The 21,431-nt window shown below is 32.7% G+C and overlaps 2 long non-coding RNA genes across 2 annotated transcripts; both read right to left on the bottom strand.

The window, feature by feature from the left end:
• Positions 1-1,553: 1,553 nt before the first annotated feature.
• LOC128988748 (uncharacterized) lies at positions 1,554-5,358 on the bottom strand. The gene is made up of 3 exons (XR_008490426.1): positions 5,192-5,358; positions 3,208-3,263; positions 1,554-1,832 (listed from the first exon to the last, which is right to left on the bottom strand). It is a non-coding gene; the product is annotated as an uncharacterized LOC128988748 (long non-coding RNA).
• An 11,980-nt stretch (positions 5,359-17,338) lies between these two features.
• LOC128988752 (uncharacterized) lies at positions 17,339-20,325 on the bottom strand. Its single transcript, XR_008490430.1, has 2 exons — positions 20,123-20,325; positions 17,339-17,667 (listed from the first exon to the last, which is right to left on the bottom strand). It is a non-coding gene; the product is annotated as an uncharacterized LOC128988752 (long non-coding RNA).
• Positions 20,326-21,431: the final 1,106 nt, after the last annotated feature.

The following is a 21,431-nucleotide window of genomic DNA, read 5'->3' as shown; positions in this document are numbered from 1 at the left end:
GTCGTTTTGAGTTTTCTTCACAGCCATTAAAAGTTCAACAACACTTAATATACTAAATTATTTGTTTTTTAGGTCTAAAAAGTTGTTTGGGACGAAATTACAAAAGTTTATGTTTGAGCGGCAAACATGGTGAAACCAATATTTACCCTTTAAAGCCCTACATTAAGAGTCCTTCCTAGCTGCCATCTTGGATTATTTAGCTGCTGAAGAGTTATTTATTGTCCAACAATAGTTTTTCAAACACCAGAGTGAATATAATTTATATATATATAGTAAACTGTAGGTTTAGAAATGTTCTTTGGAGTTAAGCATTGTCCTCCAAGGGAATCCATGGAATTGTACGGCCATCTTGGATTTGCCCGCCAAAAGAGCAATGTTAATTTCATTAATTTCAAACAGGTGCTTAAGAGTTATGCAACATCTCAAAACATTTGTTCAAATACCGAAGTAATTTAAATTTAAATATCTAGTATACTGTGACATTATACATTTTCATTGTAGTTTTTTTTATATTTTTACAAGTTAGAACGTCTAGGCTCAAACGACTCTTTTAAGACTCTCAAAAAACTATTACAACTAAACATATTTTTAGTTGTACATTTAGTTGTAGGCCCCATGGTCTGATCGTGCTGGTTTGTGAACTCGTAAGAATAAACGTAGGTTTACACGTTTATACAACTAAGCTAGGGATTCTGCTTTGCTACGGGGTGAGATTACAGAAGAGGTTTTTTTAATCTACCATAAGAAACTGTTACAACACGTTTATTAGGGATTATCAAGTACTGTAATTGGAATGGGTACGCCATCTATGTACGTATTATCCAAACCAAATGTGAGTGAAAAATGCGTGTAGAATGGTGCGAGATGATATTTTGAAGCTTTTTACTCACTTAGATCGGCCGTTTCATTAGCCAAGATCATTTATTTAATGCCCAGAACCATCAAAAACTAATAACTTTTCTCAGGATCGAACCGGCGACCTTTGATTTGTGAGGCGAGCACTATAACCAGCATGAAAGCTCAATCGTACTTATTGCTTATTTGAATAAAGATCTCTTATTTTAAAAGCTGATGATGTGTTGTAGAAACAAAACTAATACATTTTTGGTTATACCTATAAAATCTGGGAGGATAAAAAGTTTAACTAAGGGCAAATGTAAGCAAAAAATTAAAATTAAATCAACTGTAAAACTTGATTTTAATTTAATATTTTAAATATGATTCAATATTAGCTTCTGGGGACATAAAAATGAAAATGTAAATTGGTCCCTGTGAGTAGTGGTCTCCATGATACCTATGGTAAGCTAGCTATACCATGCTATACCAAGCAAGCTGGTATGGTATGATGGTTGTAGCTGGTTTCTTATATGGATATCTAAAACAGAGAATAAACTTAAATTGTCGCACTTTCTCGTTTAATTTCACGCACTTCTAAATTGACTTTTTAAGAACCACGAAATAATAAAATTAATATATAAACTGAGACTGCCAATTTGCTTTACCTGCATGGCTAGAATCTTGCAAAATGAATGAGATGAAATAAAATGACACAATTTAAAAAATACTAGTTTTTATTATTTAAATAGGTACTATACATATTGCTAAAAAAAACTAATTTGTCTATAACTCCTGTACGGTTAAATATAATAATTCCGTCAGTTTTTAAATAAATAAAACTCTATCTAACATATTTATTTGTACAAACAAATCACAGCTTATTTCGAATATCACATATATTTACTATTTTTTTCAAAGTTCATGTTAGAATACTATAAATGAGTATTATCGTTGTCCAACGTTTAGAAGTTGCATCTTTCAAGCAGCCTCTTTTCCTGCAACAAATAATAAATGTTGAGGTAACTATTGTAAAATAAACATGTTTACACTTATAAGTATCGCGTACCTTAAAACCATGTTTCATTTTTACTACTAATATCACCATTTTCATTAAAACTGGGAAATATTTTGATCATCGTGCTATTGTAGAATAGAACACCGTTGTAATGTTAGCGGGCAGAGGATATTGATACAAATGTAATGAATACTATAACCAGTTTATGTTTGATATTGACCTGAGTTACTCTGTAATTGTACTGAGTGACGCACGGTAGTAAAAACATTTTTATTTATTTATTTATGACCTGTTTTATAAAATACCCTAGGAATAACATATGCAGAGAAATACTCCAGAACTCATCCTTTAGATGACAAGTCCTTTTGTAAACAGAAAAGTAGATTACTTAAATACAGCAAATCGCAACAGGAAAACGAAAAACATAGATGAGTTATCAAATATTTATTTTTATTTATCAGTTTGTGCTCTCCTATTTAGTAAACATCATAGTGTGCTACATGGGATTGATTGATTGAACAAAATTAAATTAAAATTATGCTTGAGGTTTTAAATAATTGTGATGCGTTTTCAAAATAAATCTCTCCTGAATTGTGGAGGAACGTTCAAAAGATTTTCGGTTTTCTTCAGTAGGCATATACTTTAAGCTCCGAATCAAACTTTTTGGATTTTATTATAATTTAATTATTACCATAATACATTCTATACCCATACTATTTAATTATTTTTGTTTAACAATTACTAATAAGGTTTATTATAATTATTTTTAATATTATTAAGTATTCAAACAACTATTTAATATATTATTTTAAACTATTTAAACAACTAGGCAGTAGTGTCGTGGGTTCGGATCCTGGTCACTGCCACTAACTTTTATTAGCACAGTTCACCTTTGTACTGTACCGGCTCACCCCTTGCTTTGCTGGATACGTTCCACGCACAGATCTGTAGTCTATGTGGACGGGCAAATGCAAGGTAAAAAGAGGCCACCAACCTCTTTTTAAAGAAATAAAAACTAACAGTCAAAATGTAATAAACAAAAGTTAAAAGTACCAGATTTATATTGATTACAAATATTTCCGATCCAAGCAAAGAAATTAGCCATTATTTTTACCCTGCAAATGAAAAAAGTAAAACAATCTACATAACTCTCACAAGTGTGATATCGCAGATTGCTTTAAGGAATCTACCTTCACAAAGACAGCAACGTATAGCGCAGCATAGTAAATAAAACTAAATACTAATAAATAAAGCAATCATTGCAAAATTGATATAAATTACAACTTAAACTTAATTATGAAGCTCAGTATCAAACTACTCCAATTCAGACCTCAGAATTGTTTCAAAATACTCACTACAGTTTTGATGCATCTTCGTGGTGGCGATCTTCAGCGTAAGGGCAGATTTTGGTCTGAAAATATGAAAGCTAGCGTAAGCATTGGTTCACATCCTTTCTCTTCAAAATAGAGTATTTCCCGGGGTTTCGTTACAGGGAAGGAAAACTCAAAGAGGCTACGTCAACAGCTATGCATAGGGAGTTGAAAGGAACTATTGCAAATTAATTTTCCACAGTTTGTAACGAAGCATTGAAATAAATTTAAGGGTCTCTAAAGATGGTTTTGCACCTTTTCCAATGTTTAATACAGCCAGAGTTGTTGATTTATAAGGATGACAAACATGTTACCAGATTTAACATGGTTAAACAATTTAAATAGGAACTTTTAAATTTTGGCCCAAAATCCGTCTACGAATTTTGAAAATGTGTAGTATCTAAGCATACAACTTTTCTATATCATACATAAAACGCTGTTCAAAATTATCTATTAAAACTATCGCCTCTATCAATATTGAAAACTCTTGGGGACTTTAGGATCGCTTTATATCTTCTGAATTCCATTTAACTTTTAAATTGCCTGTGAGATAAAATGTGTTGGGCTTAGGTAATCATATAAGTAATACCATATAGCCGGGAACTTCTTGGCCAAGGAAACTATGAGTTATAAAACTCATAGGATTTACTGTATGATAGTTATATCGTGTATGAAGGGACCAAACAAGTCGTTAAACCTCTGAATACATTGCTTCTGAAATATCAACGGTTTGTTCTTTAAATGGGATGTGGGTTATGCCTGGATTGAAAAAGGAGACGTTTTAGAAATGTTTTAGGAAGATGGATCAGTATTGAAACAGTAACAATCTATTGACATGCAAGACATGCAAACAAATTTGCTTTAGATAATTTATTAGAGCAGAGTAACCGTAGTTTAATCTAGTTGTTGGGCTTCAAGGCACCACAAACAATAGGGGTGTCTTGTGTTTCTTAATTTAGGTAGGATGTGGCATCAGTTCATTGTTAGCATCTAAAAAAAATCTAAATATAATTATTGAGATTTGGTTTATTTGGAATCACGAGTCACATGTCACTGTTAATTCTGGCTTTGTTCTTAAGTTCATTAATAACGGGTTTGTTTTGCCTTAGTTACAACAATTAAAACAAATAAAAATAAGAAAAAAGAAGGAAAATAAATAATAGAAATAAAACGCAATGGTAGTAAATATGTTTTTTTCACTTCTCTTAAAACTGTACTATAAACTGTACTATTACTATGAATTTCATACCAATGTAGCTTGTTTACATTTATAAATGTTATCATTTTTAAGCTTATTATCCAACGGAGTGACGAATGGGGACAGAAAGGTAAATGTCCTTTAGGTCTTCGCCCCCCTGGAGTTTGAATTATTTCTAGCGTTTGCTTTCATTGATCCAGTGAAACTGATAAACTTTCTTTATAAAGGTTTAATGTTAATTGATTCTATAATCAAAGTTAATTTGTAAACAAGAGGCAAAACAGTTTATGAACAAGGATCTTAAATCAATTACTATTTTTATAATTTTAACATATTTAAGGTAAGTAAATCACTCTTGTTGAAGATCTTGAACTTAAACATTATTTTAATAAATTGTTTGTTATTCACCTAAAAACAAAAGCTGAAAAGTACAGGGTATTTTTTTATAGTGATCTGATAATTGCGTTTAAGATATATCGATCCATTTCGCAATCTTCACTTACACATGTTTAAAATTTATCGATGTACAAATGAGCCAGGTTTAGAGAAGTACAATAGTAAAAATTTTATGTTTACCAACAATTAAATTACCCCTTAAATAGTAATTTTTAATCCGTATCAGTAAACGGTTAAATATTAAAATCAACTGAGTTTTAATAATAACTGTTCATTAAAAACTTTGTTTGTTATCCTTTAACGTTAGGCCATAGAGTTAGCGTTTGGACCTGTTACCTTGGAAAAGTCCTTTAAAATAAAAAACAGAAAACCTACCCAGGTTTCCTGAACCTTTTTAAATAAGTTCTGGATCCTGTAGGCCGCAGGATTCCCTTGCACTTCTTCGTCAGCTTCGGTCATAGGCGCACTCATCACTACATCCAACATGAGCACAACTATCAGCAAACAGAACATCAGCACTCGCGAGGCCATGGTAAATTGTGAGTCCGGCAGCAGTGTTACAGACGAATATAACCTCTATCTCACTGACCTTGGAACTCTGATAGCGGGTACAAGGGGCGCAGTTTTTGGCTTGTGTATTGTTTACAATGTTTATTAGTAACAAAAACCATTATTACGTCACCCAATGTATCAAGTGATAGTTATGCTATCGATAATAATATTAGACACATCTCACGCATTTTGCATCGTCTACTTAGATAAAGGAATCTGGCTAGATAGGCTTACTATTAAACTGAAATCATAGCTTAATAGTTTGTTGTGTTATTTCAAACGGTTTTAGGTCAAATTGGAAGATATTTTAAATCTTGTAATGTGGCGAGTGGATGATGTTTTGTGCTTTTATTGTCATTTATACAGACTGAGACTGTAATCCAGCTGCAGTACTAGGAGGTCACGAATTTTGGATATTTATAGGCATGCACTGTGGATGCGATACTCCCTGGTGACCCTGAACTGACGCAACGTGACGAAGAAAAAATAAAACTTACACTGTAAAGGATATACCACCCCTTGAAGTTAGATCGTCTCTTCCCAACAAACAGATATTTTTTTATAAAATCATAGATTAATCTGCATTACACTGATGAAATCACGGAAGTGTTTAGCTACAAAAGATCCACCAATACAATTTTAATACTATTTAAAGGTTCTTCCAAAGGAAGAGATACAAAATAATATACTAATAATTCCAATGACGTACAGAATGGGAAATATTTTATTCATTGAATGATCGACCATATTTGGTAACTATCGCAATTAATATCATTATTGTTTTTACACGTAATAACCTTTAAACAATGCTAAATGCTCAAAATATGTATAGTTTCACTCAATTTATCGCAGTTAGATGAATTGGCGTAAATCTAGAAAGTAACCGTCGATTTCGACGGGTTTCACCTAGTTATGATAATTAGACCAATTTGTTAATACCAAGGAAAAAATGTGGATCGGATTCCACTATAAGCTGCAGGCCCCTTAGTTACCATTAGCTGTATGCGCTATTAATTAACAGCTTTGTCTGAGGAATATGTCGGCCTTAAGACACTAAGACGACTACAAGATCGCGTCACTCATTATTAAACTCATCTCCATTCATACTTGGCTTAAAATACTTAGTATGGTTGCCGTTTCAATGAAAAGTATTAAAAAGTATCAAGATATCAAAAAATAAACTTTCAGGATGTAAACTTGTTATTGGTTGCTGATTTCCTACATTACTATACTTTAACAGTCGTTTACAATGTGCCTAAAAAGGTATAAAACTATATAAACAAATTTAAATATAATTATGAAAATACATTTATTGTCAATCACATTTAGATTTTGAATGTTCACCAAAAACTTGAGAACTCAAAAGGCGTTTTAGGAGAAAAGAGAATTTCTAGGTGTAAAATAGTATCTAATGTTAATTTATATTAATTTAATAATTGATATTAATATCAAAAGGTAATTTTCTTTTAGGGGTGCCCCTTCACCTTTATTTGTTTCTAGAGTCCATTTTCAAAGATCCAGTTGCTGAACAACTTTCATCATAACTGTTTATAAATTAATTATGGTTTACAGCTGTTCCTTTGGTTTAATGTTAACCACAGTCAGATTGGAAACAAGACACTACATAGTTGATGCAAATGTATTTCAACAAGGCTCCTTTTTAATACCTGATTTAGGGTGGTAAATCTTTCCGTATAGTTTGGATCTAAAATCATGGTATTCATTGTGGGTTCGTAGTTCTATTCATCTAATAACTAGTTTAAACAAATATAATGTTAAAAATGTAAAATTTAAAATTGAAAACATGTAAAAATGTAAATGTAATCAGTTTTGGACCCTCTTAAACCGCAAATTTTGTGCACCTACTAAAAAATATTTCTTTAAATATAAAGTAACATAGCTGCATAAATTTACTTTATACTATGCCATTTTTATATACAGGGTGTTTTTTTTTAACTGCATATTCTATCTATTGTGGTTTTTATATAAATAAAGATGCAAGTTTTTAAAAAAACACCCTGTATATTACTTCCTTTAATATTCTACATTAAACGTTGGTTGGGATATAAAATCACCAAAATGGGATGGAATGATTTTTTATGCAATGTTATTTCAAATGTAGCGTTTAGAAATGAGGTTTTGTGCTCAAACAACTAAACAATTGTTTTATGTTTACTTTTAAATCAATCTTAGTACCCAATTAGTCCTTGAACTCTTACAGTATATCTAATCCGCCGTGAACCACATCGAACTAGTTTATAAAGTACTACAACGAAAACCCAATTTATATATTATTATTTCCAATAATAGGTTTATATTGTGATACTATGATAGTGATGTTAGTTTTGGGCATATTTGGATGAATATTGATGAATAAAATATGGTGAGGATAGTCTAACTGAATGTCACTCAGTGACACGACAAAATATTATGCATAATTCAAATACGAATATTATACAATCCTCGCTTTAACATCCAGTCAATGTAAATAATATTTAATTACAAATATTTTAGAAGTTTTCCCTCTGAATGTCTGTAAATTCACTTGTACCTTTAATAGCATTAAAAAAATTAACTTGCATTTTATAAATACACAACATACACATTTTACGTTATGAAGATGGTCATTGTATACCATATGTAAGTGTGTAATGCATTGCTAGCAATCAGACAAATGCAAAGACTCTAATAAGGTAAAATAATTACTGAGAAAGTTTTAAGTTTCCAAAATTATGTACGTTTCCACTAGAGAAAGTTTTTGGTATTATTTTTAGTTTTTATTCACAGATGAGTTTTTGCCTTTACAATTTGTATTGGGTTTCCAACAAATCGACGAAATGCAATTCTACAAAAACAGAATTCAACGTATAATTATAGTACTTACACTCTACTGAGTAGTCATCTGAAGACTTCATTCAAAATTCGTCAATTCATAATTAATGATTGCCGATTAATGTGTCTAAGGTTATGAAAACAAAATAGTAAGATTAAAAATAAATAATAAAAACACTGTTGCACAAAATTAAGAAATATGAAGAATAGTTTCTCATGTGTTAAACAAGGTTTTTCTTTATATCTTTATCAGCTTAGAGAGAAGATGTGTATACAGTATAGGAGAATCATCCAAAGTTTTATAATAAACCGGAAACAATGTTTTTCATATTGCACCATTTTTAATTAACTAATTCGCAGAACATAGATATGGATTATTTTTGGCATCACAAATCTCTCAAAATATTTTCCACCTTATTTAGTCTCTAGGCTTATAAACATACAGTTGCCGGGGTAGTCAACCCCTTGGTCAGTTGCGATTGTGTTTTCCGGCGTTACTCATATTGTTAATTTAGAACAAACCAATCACAATAAAAGTTCCGACAGCAATGAACTGCAGTCAATAATAGCCGTGTACAACTAATCTCAATCAGTTCACATTGTTTACAAGTAAGACAAATGTGCAGCTAACATCCTTCACCCCAGAACACTTGGAGTCAATACTAGACTACATAACTTACAATTGCAATTCGGCTTTTCAGTTAAAGTTGTCTAATTCTGATTTATCTTGCCACCAGCTCAAATCTCTGGTTTCAACTCACATTTTTTATAAACGTTTTACATACACATGGCAAATTCGGCTTTTCCTTTCAGCTAGTTGCAATTTTATTGACAACCCGAAATTAATGTACAGTTGGCTTTAGCTGCTAACGCATTGAATAGAAAAGGCCAGTTTCCCTACATTATGATGAAAACAGTTTTCAAGACTTGTAACGTGAAAAATGTGAGGAAACCAAATATTTCAGTCGGGATTTGCCATAACTTGTGGTGTTACGTAGAGCAAGATGTAGCATCATGTAATCCCGCTGGAGACAACCCCCCTCTCATCAACAACCCCCCCCCCCTCCAACCATCCTTTCCACCTTTCAACCTTACACAACACATATATTCTTATTTATCACCTGAACCCTGTCTTTCTTCGTTCTCACATAATGTAATAGTTAACTGAAGCTAGGACGTAATAAACTAATTCTAGAAAATCCTGCGCTTCTAGTCTCTTCAAAACTATAACTCATACCTTATCTAAAAACTGTATACTTGTTTTATTCTATTTAACAGCTTTATCCATGTGTATGGATTTTTTTAAGATTGAAAATGGTTATATTTTAATATAGGCCTAAAAATTATAATTTCATTTTCCTTGTTTAGGTCAAATTTTACTTTGTAGTTTAATTTAGAGTGATTTATCAAACCGCTTGTTGGACCTCTACCTCCAGATTCATTGGACTTATTCGCTACAAATAAAATACATAACATCATAAAAAGATAAATTCGTTGTTTTAATTAGCTAATAGTTAACTATGCTGTAAAATAAATAGCTATAATATATCCATGACATCAAGCCACTTTTATATCATTCACTTAAAATGAGGATAGTTTACAATTTCAGGATAGCTTACATTTACCATAAATAGAAAATCGCATAATATTTACATTTAACATAGGTTTTAAGCTAATATACCACAACATTCGATAGCATTCGATAGCTGTTTAACAAATTATTATACTTATGTCCATACAGGTAGATTTTTTATGGTTTCTATTGCTTCACAATTTGTGTCAATAAAAAATTCTATTTTCCATATCACAGTGTTTTAATCAGGCCAATGCGTTTAAATAACATCCCTCCCGCAGCAAACCTGTTGACTAAGCGAATTTCCATTTGCATCATTAAATTTCCACTTAAATCTACCTATTTAAATTCTAAAATTGATCAAAATATATCCATAAACAATCAAACTCAAAGGTGTAATGCAGACATTTTCCATCACAATGGTAAAAAAATACACAAGTAACTACCACCACCAACCCCGAACATCAAGCAAAGAAACTATAACTATTTACTTATTCTTTGTAAAAATAACTTAGGAATTTTAAATTTACAATTATGTGATTTTTCTCGGTAACTAAAGCCGTACAAAAATACTTGTACTAAATTATTTGTTTTTTTAAGTTCTTAAAAATGGTTTAGAGAGAAAGTAGGAAATTTTCTTGAAAAAAATAGGTGGGTCAAAAAATTAGCAAACCCAATTTTTACCCCCAATAGAACCCCCCACAAAACCCCGTTTCCATGGCCCCAAAAACAGGATCATGCTATTTACGACTTTAAATGAATTAAAGTATTAAGTTATACCGTGGTTTGACTTAAAAATTGAATTTCGACCAAAATATTTAATAACTGCAAAACTGACGAAGAAAATATCAGAGGAAATTGCAGAAGCCGTCTTGGCAAATCAATTAGGCACGTTTGATCTTGCCTGATCAAAGAGGGTCAATTTGCGATCAAGGCCAGCTTCTTATCGCGAGTCGAGAAATGTCTTGAAAGTTGATTAAGTGTTTTGAAAGTTTTGTTGTTTTTCAGTAATGTTTCAACTATAATTGATTTGAGTTTCGCCAATTTTCTGACTGATACAGTATGCCCCCATCTGCCCCCATTGATCCGGACTAATAGCGGTTCCAACTCGTCAGGATTAATTAAATTCCAGATTTAATGCTCGTAAATCTTTTATATTCCAAGTATATTACATGGTATAACTATAAATTTAAGTGGATATGAATTCCTCAAATCGTCAACAACCGGGATTATTTTATGTTAACTCAGGTTTAGAGGCTCAACATAGCACACGGCAGTCGCAAGTAGTGCATACCACATACGCCACTGCTACTGGCATGCCAGTCGCAAGTAGTGCATACCGCATACGCCACTGCTACTGGCATGCCAGTCGCAAGTAGTGCATACCGCATACGCCACTGCTACGGGCATGCCAGTCGCAAGTAGTGCATACCGCATACGCCACTGCTACTGGCATGCAAGTCGCAAGTAGTGCATACCGCATACGCCACTGCTACTGGCATGCCAGTCACAAGTAGTGCATACCGCATACGCCACTGCTACTGGCATGCCAGTCGCAAGTAGTGCATACCGCATACGCCACTGCTACTGGCATGCCAGTCGCAAGTAGTGCATACCGCATACGCCACTGCTACTGGCATGCCAGTCGCAAGTAGTGCATACCGCATACGCCACTGCTACGGGCATGCCAGTCGCAAGTAGTGCATACCGCATACGCCACTGCTACGGGCATGCCAGTCGCAAGTAGTGCATACCGCATACGCCACTGCTACTGGCATGCAAGTCGCAAGTAGTGCATACCGCATACGCCACTGCTACTGGCATGCCAGTCGCAAGTAGTGCATACCGCATACGCCACTGCTACTGGCATGCCAGTCGCAAGTAGTGCATACCGCATACGCCTCTGCTACTGGCATGCCAGTCGCAAGTAGTGTATACCGCATACGCCACTGCTACTGGCATGCCAGTCGCAAGTAGTGCATACCGCATACGCCACTGCTACTGGCATGCCAGTCGCAAGTAGTGCATACCGCATACGCCACTGCTACTGGCATGCCAGTCGCAAGTGGTGCATACCGCATACGCCACTGCTACTGGCATGCCGGAGCGATGTCATAGATTGGATCATTTTAATGCACTGCTGAAAGCAATCATAGAATCACTAGCTGTCACGTTGGTGGGAAATGCCGACTGTCAATATCACCGAAACTATCCCGTCAAGTAACACTTGTGAAACGGTTCGCCGTTACGTTACGTTCCATCACTCATGTACCTGTGATCTCCTGCTACTCAACAGGCGGCCACCATTTAATACGTACCTATATAGTAAAACCGTAATTCACTGTTCACTGCAATTCACACTAAATAATAGTGTTACCAACTACTGTTTTAAACGTAAGTCTCTTTTGAAACACACTGTTGATACATGAGGTTTCGATATTAATGTTGTTGAATGTATTGGTCAGGTTTTGTATTTATTGATATACGCAAGTTACACATAAATAGCTTTGGGTTTTAAACACGCTCATAGCTAAAACTTAAGCACTTAATCAGGTTAGGTTAGGTTTAACTCAAACTTTTAAATGTTCGATCACATAATAATTTTATTGCAGGTGTTATAATTTCAAATGTAGTCACAATTGTAATTATTTATGTAGACATGATTTTTGTTAGTAAAGTTCCTTGCAAGGATGAAATGTCAAACTCGGTGTCCTATACTATATGAAATTGTTTAGTTTCTCTAATTTATAGATCTGCATAAGTCAACACAAAAAATTACTTTCGTGTAATCAAAAAAAGTGTTCTCTTTTTAATATAACTAGAAGGATCTCGTTTATACTTTAAACACAAATGCTAGAATTAAAACAAATACATGTTAAGAGCATACGAAATAACTGTATAAATAAATTAAGGCAAATTGCAGTCTCCAAACAAACAAGGAACGGTTGAGCTTGGAGCTATCTTGCCCTGTTGTGGATTGGGACGAATCATTACTCATTGTTGTGGAAGCTTTTAATGAGTAGGAATCAAATAAAGCTTGAGTTTGATTGTTCCAAGCCCAATCAAGCTTACCCCGAGGCCAAACAAAAACCTCCAACTTTTGCGATGAATAACTTTTCTTTGCTTTAATTGAATAAAAATGTGTAAATATTTGTTTTTAAAATAACTTGTAATTAAAAATTAACTTTTTTCAAATATTTGCTTATGCAATCTAGTCAATTAATAGAGGTGGCTAGGAAATTAACCAATGTGAAGAAGAATGTTGATTATTGCCAAGATTTTTCCTATGACTGACTAAGAAAATAACATCCTAAGATATGAACGAGGGCATACAAAACATAATGAGCTGGTCTGTATCATAACACAAATGTGATGATGGGTTTCAATAACTAAATCTTTGGAATTAAATCTGTGCAGGGAACTTTTTAATGTAATTTATTTTATTAAATTCGTTGATCCTTTTACTTTTCCCCTATACAGGGTGAATGAAGAAAGTAGTGTTTTCCTCAATATTAGAGTGTGAGTTTTAGAGGAAATGTCCGTTTTGTGTCCCCATGAACCCAAAAGAGTAGTTTTAGAAACGAATTGTGTGTGTGGGTATGTGTGTACAGAGCTACAGCCTACGACTGTGGCCCGGTTTTGATCAAATTTGGATATGGATACTACTTCATGGTATATCCAGGAGTTTTCCACCATATTTCTATCTTTGTTTATAATGGTGAGTTTCCCATAAAATTATGTAAAATGAGATTTTTTTTAAACAGCTCGAACGATTTTGGTTAGAATTTTGTATTTTATGGTCCTATTAACTCTTAACAAACCGGTACAACCCCCAAAACCGTAAAATGGTGGCTCAAAAGTCATTGCAATAGTGATTTTGACTCCTACTGCATACTCATTATAATGGTTGTTAATAATGGGAGAATGTATGTGTCAGTTTACTGATATCGATTATTTAATTTGTTACCTCCCATAAGTACAGTGAATTTTACCAATAATAATTAACTGTCGATTTTATATTTACAGCTGACTACGAGTGAATTGTTAGATTTAATTCACATAATGTGAAATGAGCACAAATTGTTGAGCTTTGACGTTCGATTATGGTATCTTCATTTCACTTAGACGTTTTTGATAATTTGATAATATTTTCAATTTCCTCAGCTTACCAGACATCGGAAATAAGCCCAGACATGGCTTCGGCACTTTAATGATAATTTATCACTTTCAGACGCAAATACTTTTTTTACCATGCAGTTAAACAGTTTGAGAGTGAAATAAATTGTATGTGAAATAAATATAGGTATATGGTTCTTATTTTTATCGCTACATTAGGTAAGAGACAATTGTCTCTATATAATGACGTTATACCTTCCCTCGTTATTTTTACATTAATTGTATGTGATAAAGAGTGATAAAGAGTCTCAAAATATACTGTTCTTAAACTTGCTTACAACATCCAGTACTATCAAACTTGCTATATTATTTTCCTGCCACTTTTGTAGTTAGATCAGTACCAAAAAGATACAAATCTTATTATTTTATTTGCTAATAATTATTTTTGAATTACACGGAGTTAACCACTATATCTCGTCAACGGCAAGACGAATTGACATACAACTTTCCATATGGGCATAACTATGCAATGTGAAGGTGCCTAAATACATTTAGCATATAAATAGACCAAAAATATGAAATTTCAATTCACACTTATTTTTCAAATAAGTATGAAAGAAAGATTTAGAAGTTGAAATTGTTCTTTTTAACCCCTATAGTTGGCATTTTTAGGGAAAGCAGTCTGATGTTAGGATGAAAATGACTGTAAGGACATGGTGGAGTTTGGCAATTATTGAACTGACCAAGTCTGTCTTCAGATTGGTTTGACAATGTTTGATTACAACTTCGAATAAAAAGCTTATCAAGAGCGTTACCTAATGTCATTGATTCCAAATAAGTTTTGGTAGTTGGTACGAGGTTTAAGTTTTAACTTTAAGCTGATGGTATGTGAAACTTATGAACTCAGTTACATTGCTTATACAGTATTTCCAATGGTGTTCATAATGTCGTGATGTGGTGTGTGTGTAGAGTATCGTAGGAAGATATGTATACGGTATGTCTACAGGCATTTGCACAGTTAGACACAAGTGGAGTGTGTGTTTTATCCAAAGTTTTTTTATTTATTAGTGTACAAATACATTTAATCTCAACATTTAAAAAAATCAACTTAATGAAGAGAGGCTGAATAAGTAATTACGTTTTAACTTCAGTAGGAAACTGTGGAAGTACTTCCTGGAATGGTCACTCAAGTGTGGTGATAATGATTATACCACATCCGGAAACAATAGCAAACATAACTGCAAATCTACAATTTAGATGATTTCTGCACCCACTTTGAAGTGTAATTGGTTTAACATGAATAATAGTGTCACAAGAGTTAGTATTACAGATGACTTGAATGTTGTCCTGAAAAGGCACGTTTTGAATGGCTATCAGCTGGACAATAATTAAAATGGTGATCAGTCCAGAAATGTTATTGCGATATTTCACAGTTCAGAGAGCTAAAAAAGAGTCAAATAATTGTATTTATCAGAAAGATATTTCCAAACCGTTTCTTCCACGTCTACATTTGTTTGATATTTTTTAGTGAGTTTTGAATAGTCAGCTATTTGAATTTTGAATTCTTTTGGCAATAACGTTATCATCTAAGTAAGTAGCTTATATATACTTTACCAGAGCTAAACATTAAACAGCATATTAATGTTTGATATGCATTGTACTGTATATATAATACGAAAATGTTTACGTGAAGTTGAGTTTAAACGTGGTTTATTGTACAACTAGTGTATTATTTCAAAAAGATTTAAAATGTGTACACTTGGAATTTGTTTACAACGTCTTATATCTCACCTACTTGTATAATTAAACCATTAAATTTCAGATTGTTACTTCAACTTCAAAAGAAACCCTGAACAGAATAAAGTAAAACGTACAATAACCAGGAACAAAAGTTTTGCTTTCCCTTTTACTGGCTCGATCACTGACTCCCGAACACCATAACCCTGGATTACTTTCCTTTATGATTTTCCACTCAACTGTAAGTTACCTTGTTAAGTGGCAAACCAGCATATTCGTTGTTCAACTTTAAAAAGGTTTAATGTGTATTTTAAAAGATTTTGCTAATTAAGAATGTCTGTTGTTAGATAAACTATAGTCAACCTGTAGTCTTTATCTTCGTCACTTAGTATACGTTTTCCTTTGCAATCGCGAAACTTATTAGGCCCTCATCGTGTTATTTGTCGAGTGTTAAAACACAGTAAAACCAAAGCAACTGTCAAGTTTATTATTGTATATGAATCAATGTAATGGTTGTTCTGTTGGAATAAAATAAATAAATAGATAACTTAAATTCACGCTAGACGAAGGAAGACTTCATAATTTATGTGTAAATGTTCTGTTACGAAAATTACACTGAAGCACTACACTGTTGCTTACATTTCCAACAGATGTACAGCCTATAAGTTGTTTTTAAGTAAAAAGGTGTTTAAAATAACATATATTTGTGTTTAAAATTAAAAAACATATTTTGTCTAATACTTCTGTAATATATTACTAGTTTTTTACCAACTAAAATTATGCAAGCTAATAAAATACAACTTCAATGTGTTTCACCTTTGATGTCCTTCACCTTCAATGACCTTCTTCGTCTTCAACTTGTTAAATGGTGAAGATCGTTCCAAGGCTAACAGGTTCATTTGCCTGCTTAGTAACAAAATACGCAACTCCCAGTCCCGTAAGATTACAATATTGATGCAAAATAATGGTGTGAATTATTTTGTTAAATTGTTATTTGCCTTTTTTTCTAATTATATTGACATTTTGTAACTTTACTATTAAAATGAAGTTTTTTCACTACTATGAGTTTGTCTGTATTACTGTTTCGTCATTATGGTTTTGGCCAACACTTGAAGTAATTAGGAAGATAATAATATTGTTTTAATTATAATTACCTTCCTAATATGATTGATTAACTTTATCAATTGAAACCAAGTCACTTACATATTGATAATAAGTTCTTGTGCGCATAATGTTTGTAAAACTACGAAACATCACATACATAAGTAAATTGTTGGGTATTTTAATGGAATTGCTTACTAAAGATTTAAAACAGTTTTTGGTGGCTTAAGTTCGGCGAATGAAATTGAAGTAGAAACTTTAAACTTTAAAAACTTCGAAAACCTAAAAAACGCATCGACCCAAGATGTGAATGTTGATTTACGCCTCATTCAATTGTATAACATTAGGTAATAACATAAAAATTTTAAAATAGAGACAAATAAAGAAAGATTTGAATATTATGATATTCTAATCTCAAATAAAGATACAAATTGCAAATAACGATAACAGTTTAACGCATTAAATTTCGTTTTATTATGACCAGTCATTGTCAACAAATAAATCATGTAGTTGAAAAGTGATTTCAATTAATGCCAAACATGATACCAGGAGATTTTCCAGTAGGGTCAACAAAAAACAAAAACAAAGCTGAGTAATATGAGCTTTAGCAGTGAGATTTGTCAGAATGTTTTATTTTTTTTACATAAAGGAATCCTAATCTTGCTAAAAATGTAACTTAGAAAACTGAAATAGTGTTAGGCTAAATAACTTTGATATAATTAATATTCTATTATATTAGATACATAAAACTGTTCTCTTTTTTTCAATAAACAATATGTTTGAGTATATTCCTATCATAAACAACTATTACCTATTTAATTTTCACGATACCAGTAAACGAAACGATTTAAACAAGTCTGTAACTTTAATTCAAATTTCAAAGGTGTGTATCCAATCCATAGAAGACCGTATATCCCTTGTTACTTGAACATATTGAAATCTGAAACAAAAATTATTCACGTGAAAGACCTAATATTATAAAGCCTTATCTCATTTTGTTACAGTACGGATTACTATAATTGGAACTAACTAGAAGTTACCTTTTAGAAGAAAGTAGAGCTGTATGATTGCTTAACCCAATATTTATTTGGTTAAGGATGACGAGACCTGATGAAGTTCCCAGATATCAATTGATAACATATTCAATTTCCTTATATTCGCTTTGAACAGGCAAGGAAATGAGCTAAGACTTTATGATACTTTGCTCTATCTATGAGGTTTCCAAGCTGATATTAAAGTAAGTTTAACTTACACCAAGTAGCATCAGAGACAGTATGGAACAAAATTATCTTTAACACAAATGAGATCAAAAAAGAAGTTTGTCAAAAATAATAGGAATTACAAGTATTGTATTACTATAAATCCAATATTTTTTATGTATGTATGGGATTTATTTTATAATACTTTTAAGATCCCTTGCATGTTACTTTTTTTACAAGGAAGGTTTATTCAAGGTAAAAGATCAGTTCCAGAGTCAGAGTTAGCGAATTTTTTTTTAGTCATTATTAATTGATCAAAATGAAAAAATATACAAAAAAAAATAATTAAAAAATAAAATATATAAAGTTTTCTACAGTTAGTTTAGTCAGCGTAAATTATTGTACTGAGAGATCGCAAGTGTGGCGGCACCGTCGTGCAAGGAGCTTTTGTTACAAACTAGTACCAAATCGTATCTCTATACTATATAAAACACATAGTCAATCATGGCTTTTTGACTATGTAGGTCTCTCTTCGTGGGTGATTAACCTATCTTCACAGTGCTTAACTGGACTTGTTGTTCAGCTGCATTTGTCGTAGATTTCACTTTTTTAATTTTATATCAAGAACAGTTATTTTACTCTAAAGAATTTATTTTTCCCTTATAAATTTAAACAATCACTGCAGGCTAGCTTTACTAGCCATACGGTATAATATGTTCATTTCTATGTGTATACTAGTCACCATACCCGTGCTTCGCAACGGGAAGAGAATATTATTATTCCATAGATCTGCTGTATGTAGATAAACTTTTAGTATTCCACTAAAAGTATTAACTTAAAATATTAACTGGTTACTTTTATTTCCCATACATTATTGTTTGGGAAATAAACCATACAAATTCAATAGGTTTTATAAACATTTTGGAAAAAAGAAAGTCAATGATGTTAATGAAGTTAATGATTTACGCACTTATTAAAACTCCTTATTCACACACCATCAAAAATTATTTATTAAATTAAAAACATAAACATAACTGTAAACAGTCCTACTTTGACGGTTAATTTTGTATCACAGCTGCTTGGTTAAAATTAGCAACTGTTGTCATAAATTTAGACAATTAATAGTGCTGCACCCTGTTGGTACATTTTGTAACCTTTTACCTTTTGATGCTATTGATCATCACAGAATCAAATTGTTTGGTTTACACAGATGTTAAGATTCTTTAATTCCATTTAAATATGAGTACTCATAAGGTTAACATGGGAAACTCCAGAGCCACTTGGGCGGAGCCCTTATGACGGATCTGCACCAAACTTCACACAAACCCCCCTTGAATAATGCTTAATAATGCCTGAAAGTTTCATTACAATCTGTCGAGCGGTTTTAGAGTCCATAACGTTCAAAAAAAAAAAATATATATATATACAAACTTCCTCTTTTATAAATATAGATTATATCTATTTAAGTTGAATTACCACAACAAATCGAAATTGAAACTACTGGGCCATAATTTTATTTTAATTTTAAATTACTCACCGTGTACTTGGAGAAGCAAATAACATAAAGTTGTATTTAAATGAAAACAAATATTTTCTAAACCTCGGTAAATGTGTTTAAGCACCGAACATCTCCGCCGAGTGAAATATTTCAAGTAAGAAACGTGAAGAAGTGAAGCAAATTCCTGTCTTGTCCCACGGGAGCTGTCCTGGATTGATGAGTCTATCGCTTGTGTGATTGTGCGCATCGGGTTATCGAGAAGTCGTGCTTACTTCAGATGAAAATTTGGAAATCGGGTACAATCCGAATGTCAGAATTATTTTGGAGCATTTGTTTTAGAAGAAATCGGTTCCTCCTTCAAATCGTTCTTGTAATAGAATTTGAGTAAAGTACAATATCAGTATTTATTCGTTAATGTAGCTACATTTATTTTACTGAATATTTAAAAATACAAAAGTTCCAAACTAGTATTTTTATACACACAATTTGGTATTATGATAAATTAATTAAGGAACTATTAACTATACAACATAAATTTTACTTTATACATTGAAAATATGTATGCTACAATTTCAAAAATATGTTTTGCTTCTTATGAGATTCAAGCCACTCTAAAACATTCTGGTTTTGATTTCTTTTCAATAGAACCATTTAAGATAAACTATATAGGCATGTATAGGTACTGTAATATTACCAACCTGGGCACTACAAGCCTATCCCATTTTTCTTTTGCCTTGACTTCGACCTCCTCCCATTCCGTTACCCATCCTCCGAGAGGCGCTGAGGGTCCCTGGAGAGTCTTGACCACGTGGTACCTGAGGGACAGCCTCCGAGAAACCCAAGAGGGCGAAGCTCCCCGCAACAAACAGCAAGAACAGCCAGATGTTCATGGTGTGGTGCAAAAACCATTGGGAGCGCTCACATATATCAGTTCGTTTAATTCAAAGAGGAAATGCTATGATAACCTTTTGTTTCACCAAGGTCACTGATATAAAACTGGAACTTTCCTGATTATACTATCGCGTGTGAAAATTATCAGTGACATCAGCCGTGATTTATATCTAAAATTGTTGTAGTTTTCAATTATTGTATTTTATTGCTTTTCGAGTACAATATTTCAATTTGGGTATGTGATATCGACTTAGCTGTACTGTAATGAGAAGATTCACTGTTGTAGTGTAGGGAGGTGAAAAATGTTACCGTCGCACGTCGTTTTTAACATGGCCAAGGATACGTTTAATGATAAACATGATTGACCATGAAAAATTATTCAATGTTTTAGTTGTATACGAAAGAATTAAATTTCAAAAAGGTAGCTATTTTATACTACGGATAAATGTAAATGAAAATAATGATTTTACAATACCTATCTAAATTTAGGACTGAAGAAATCGGTAAGCTGATTTCCCTTGTCTAAATTTACTTATCCTAGTATAATATAGCTACTATAGTAGTTTTCAGGAGCAAAAGTGGCTCTTTTTGTAACGCAATCGTGTTTTACAAGTGAGGTCCCACCCGAGCTTGGAAATAAGAGCACCAAAATGACATTTTCACTTCGTGTGATGAACAAATATTTTCATCATACTGTGGGGTTCATCATGCTGTGTGTAACCTTCTAATCGTTACAAAATTATACCACATAATTTGAGGTTATACAAGGTCACCATCAATGTTTACATTTCTGTTGTTTAGAAACATAACTTTAAATGTACTGTGATTAGCAGCTTTTTCATAATGCACTGATAAAACTTTGAGGTTATAGGACCAAAATGTTTTTTTTCCTACAGTTACCTAACAATGTACATGTTCTCTCACTGATTTGAGAAAGCAAAGTGGCCAATTCGCTCATCAGTGAGACAATGTTAACAATTGTCTCACTCTAATTACTTTGTCTCACTCCAGATTTGCAACGTGAAGGCACGAAATAGTGAGCGCGTAACATGCAGACAAGGTCGTATGCGCGCAAAATACGTTGGCAGCACTGGCTCTAAATCAGCTGGTCAGCTG

This window comes from Macrosteles quadrilineatus, unplaced genomic scaffold (genome assembly GCF_028750875.1).
Source record: "Macrosteles quadrilineatus isolate MER2022 unplaced genomic scaffold, UCM_ALF_1.0 Scaffold_3__2_contigs__length_128488019, whole genome shotgun sequence".
In the NCBI taxonomy this organism is placed as follows: domain Eukaryota; kingdom Metazoa; phylum Arthropoda; class Insecta; order Hemiptera; family Cicadellidae; genus Macrosteles; species Macrosteles quadrilineatus.
The sequence above is the reverse complement of the archived record's forward strand: the minus strand, read 5'-3'. Positions and strand labels throughout refer to the sequence as shown.